We start from the raw sequence: 4,167 nt of genomic DNA on the forward strand, positions 1-4,167 counted from the left end.
CTAAAATATGAAATAAGATGTTGAAAAATAGCAGGAGTACATAAGATTATCATAGCTGAAACATATTCTAAGCCCAAAAAATTGACTAAAAATTTCAAGTAAATATATACATAAATATACCTTTCCTTCATTCCAGAAATATCAAAATGTTATGAGCAAAAATGACCTCACAAAGATTAAAATAAAATTAAATAATTCATAAGTTTAATAGTTTCAGTATTTTTTGAGGAAAGTTTTAAAACATTACTGGGGGACACAAAAGAAGGCATGAATAAGTGCAGAAATAAACCACATTCTAGGATTAAAAAGACCAATATTGTCAATATCATATTTCTGCCAAAATCAATGTATAAAATTAATGCCTATATAATTACTTAGTATTCATGTCATTTGATAAAAACATTCCAGTTAATATCAATGAATAACTGAACTGGTTCAAGACAATTTGTGGAAGAATAGCAATGAGGATACTTAATAGATCTTAAAATGTAACATAGATTTATAATGATAAACACAACTTGCTATTGCATGAATCTCAAAGGCTTTATGCTGAGTGAAAGAAGCCATAGGCTACTTATTCTGCACAGCAAAGAAAACAATAAACAAGCTAAAGGACAACTTACAGAATGGGAGAGGATATTTGCAAATGACATAACTTATAAAGAGTTAGTATCCAAAATATATAAAGAACTTACACAATTCAACAACAAAAATCCCCAAATAATCTAATTACAAAATGGCAGAATAGACATTTTTCCAAAGAAGACATCCAGGTGGCAACAGACTCATGAAAAGATGATCGATATCACGCATCATCAGGGGAATGCAAATCAAAACTACAGAGATCCCACCTCACACCTGTCGGAATGGCTACAATTAACAATACAAGAAATAATAGGTGCAGGCGAGGACGTAGAGAAAGGGGAATCCTCTTGCACTGTTGGTGGGAATGCAAACTGGTGCATCCACTCTAGAAAGCAGTATGGAGGTTCTTCAAATAATTAAAAATAGAACTGCCCTATGATCCAGCAATTGCACTACTAGGTATTTACCCAAAGAATACAAAAATAGTTAATCACTATATATATATATATATATATATATATATATATATATATATATATATATATATATATATATACAATAGCCAAATTATGGAAACAGCCCAAGTGTCCAATGACTGATGAATGAATAGGAAGAAGGAGAATATATGTTTGTGCGAGTGTGTGTGTGTGTGTGTATATATATATACACACACACACAATTTATATATATATGAATATTAGCCATAAAAAAGAATGACTTCTCACCATTTGCAATGACATGGATGGAGATAGAGTATTATGCTAAGCAAACTAAGTCAGTCAGAGAAAGACAAATACCATTATTTCACTCATTGTGAAATTTAAGAAACAAAACAAATGGCAAAGGGAAAAAAAAAAGAGAAAGAGAGGCAAACAAAGAAACAGATTCGTTTCTATAGAGAACTAACTGATGGTTAGCAGGGGGAGGTTGGGGGGTGGGTTAAAGAGTGATAGGGATTATGGAGGGCCCTTGCTGTGATGAGTACTGGGTGTTATATGGAAGTGTTGAATCACTGTTTTACACCTGAAACTAATATTACACTATATGTTAACTAACTAGAATTTAAATAAAAACTTTTTTAAAAGGTTACGTACTATATGATTCTACTTATGTGACAGCCTAGGAAAGGCAAACTAGGTATAAAAAAAGATCACTTTTTTCAGAGCCAGAAGATAGGAGAGAGAGAGAGGTGGACCACAAAGGAACACAGAGGAATTTGAGGGTTGATGAAATTCTACTATATTCTCATTATGACAGTTACACGATTGTGCATTTTTCAAGACTCACAGAATCCTACACTAAAGACAGTGATTCTTGGGGCACCAGTGTGGCTCAGTAGTGAAATGTCCGACTCTTGATTTCAGCTCAGGTCATGATCTCAAGGTCGTGAGATCGAGCCTGCATCAGGCTTGCACTGGATGTGGAGCCTGCTTAAAGATTCTCTCTCTCCCTCTCCCTCTGCCCCTCCCCAATTGTGCACACCCGAGTTCTCTCTTCCTCAAAAAAATAATATAAATAAATAATAAAGAGATTGATTATTTTCTATTTGTAAACTGTATTTTAAAAATGAAAATAAAGCTTGATACTGCTACCAAGAATTGACTGTAGATTTTCAGGAGTATCAATCACCTCTTACCCGCTGTGGGCTCTGAATCAATTTACCCATGGATTCAGAAAAAAGGAAGAGACAAATATTAGTGTTATTACTGATAAAGTTGTGTTGGACTTTTAACCATGTAACATAGTACTGTCCATGGCACAACATGTTTGCAAATTTAGTTCACTCTTTCCATCCAAGGACTCTAAGCTTCCTGAAACCCTGGATATACCTCCTGGCACACTGTGGACTCACAAAATATGTGAAGCTTGGTTGGAGGCACTGTATCTGGGGCATAGAGTATCTAAAAGTTAATACACATTAACTAGGGATTATCTACAAAATGTACTTTTCTAGCAGCAAACAGTAACTCAGCGAAATGGCTATGTGAGGCATCATCTGTGTGCATTTTCTACATATAGATTCCCAATAATAACTACAAATATAATAGCAGCACTAATAACTACAAGCATAATAGAAGTAGTAAGAATAACTGTAAAGATAAAAACATGCCAAAATTAAAAAAAAAACACATAAAGAAGTTTTGTAGATAAACTAAGTAGATGAAGAGAATTTATTCATTTTTTCAAATTTGCATGAGAAGGACTAGTGAAGAGAGGATTTAAATGCATGTCTTCCAGACTGTACATGTCATGTGTTTAACCACTGACAGTGATAAAAAAAAAGGGGGGGGTTCTCTTTAACAGTTAACACCTACTGGTTCCTTTTACAGAACGTGAAATAGCTTCAAAGTTTGCTCCTTAAAATGTCCACACAAGAGATGATTTCTTCAGAAGCATCTTCTACAAAGTGTGTTTTGAATTTATATGTCGAGTCCTTATCTTCTTCATGGCTGCTTTTACTTCTTGATTCCTTAATGTATAAATAATAGGATTTAAGAGAGGTGTGAAAATCGTATAAAACACAGAAAGAATTTTATCTACAGAATATCAGCTGAAGAGCCATATAGATAAAGACACATGGGACAAAGGACAGAGTCACAACAGTGATGTGTGCTGACAGAGTGGAGAAGGCCTTGGCCGAACCACTGGCAGTACGTACGGTGCCTGACTGAGTATATGATGACCGTGTAGGAGACAAGCAAGAGGAGGAAGCAGACCAGGGACAGGAGGCCACTGTCAGCAATGACCAGCAGCTGTAGCAAGGTGTCCTTGCAGGCAAGTCTGATCACAAGGGGAAGGTCACAAAAAAAACTGTCCACCACACTGGGACCACAGAAAGGCAAGTTCAACATGAAAGCCATCTGACTAGACGAGTGCACAAATCCAACCGCATAGGAGGATAACAGCAGCCGAACGAGCACTCGTGGGCTCATGACGGTCATGTAATGGAGGGTTTGCATATGGCAACATACCTGTCTATTGCCATGGCTACAAGCAACATCATCTCACTCCCACCTAGGAGGTGCATTAAGAACATCTGAGAATAGCATCCCCACCAAGAGATGGTCTTCTGTTTTCGTTGGAAATCCACAATCATCTTAGGGGTAGTAAAAAAAGCCAGGCTCATATCAATACAGGAGAGATTGATAAGCAGAAAATACATTGGTGTGTGAAGGCATGAGTCGAAGGTCACAGTGACCAAGATGAGGAGTTTTCCTAACACAATCCCGGCATAGACTACAGAGAATCCTAGCAAGAAGAGAACCTGAAGATTCTGAGATTTGGAAAGTCCCAGCAAAATGAACTCAGACACCACCGAATGGCTTGCCCTTTCCATGTTGTCAACTTTATCCCATCATAATCAAAATGAGTGAGACTCGTGGGAAGGAAAGTTGTGGTTACAGAAAGGGTGATTCATGTCGGTGTCTAATTTTTTTTTTAAAGATTTTATTTATTTATTCGACAGAGATAGAGACAGCCAGCGAGAGAGGGAACACAAGCAGGGGGAGTGGGAGAGGAAGAAGGCAGGCTCCCAGCAGAGGAGCCTGATGTGGGGCTCGATCCCATAATGCCGGGATCACG

At 37.1% G+C, this 4,167-nt stretch overlaps 1 pseudogene; it reads right to left on the reverse strand.

Moving 5' to 3' along the window:
- Positions 1-2,985: 2,985 nt before the first annotated feature.
- On the reverse strand, positions 2,986-3,922 carry LOC123786355 (olfactory receptor 4K13-like; annotated as a pseudogene).
- Positions 3,923-4,167: the final 245 nt, after the last annotated feature.

This window comes from Ursus americanus, chromosome 4 (genome assembly GCF_024610735.1).
Source record: "Ursus americanus isolate L20-20 chromosome 4, mUrsAme1.1.p, whole genome shotgun sequence".
Lineage (NCBI taxonomy): Eukaryota > Metazoa > Chordata > Mammalia > Carnivora > Ursidae > Ursus > Ursus americanus.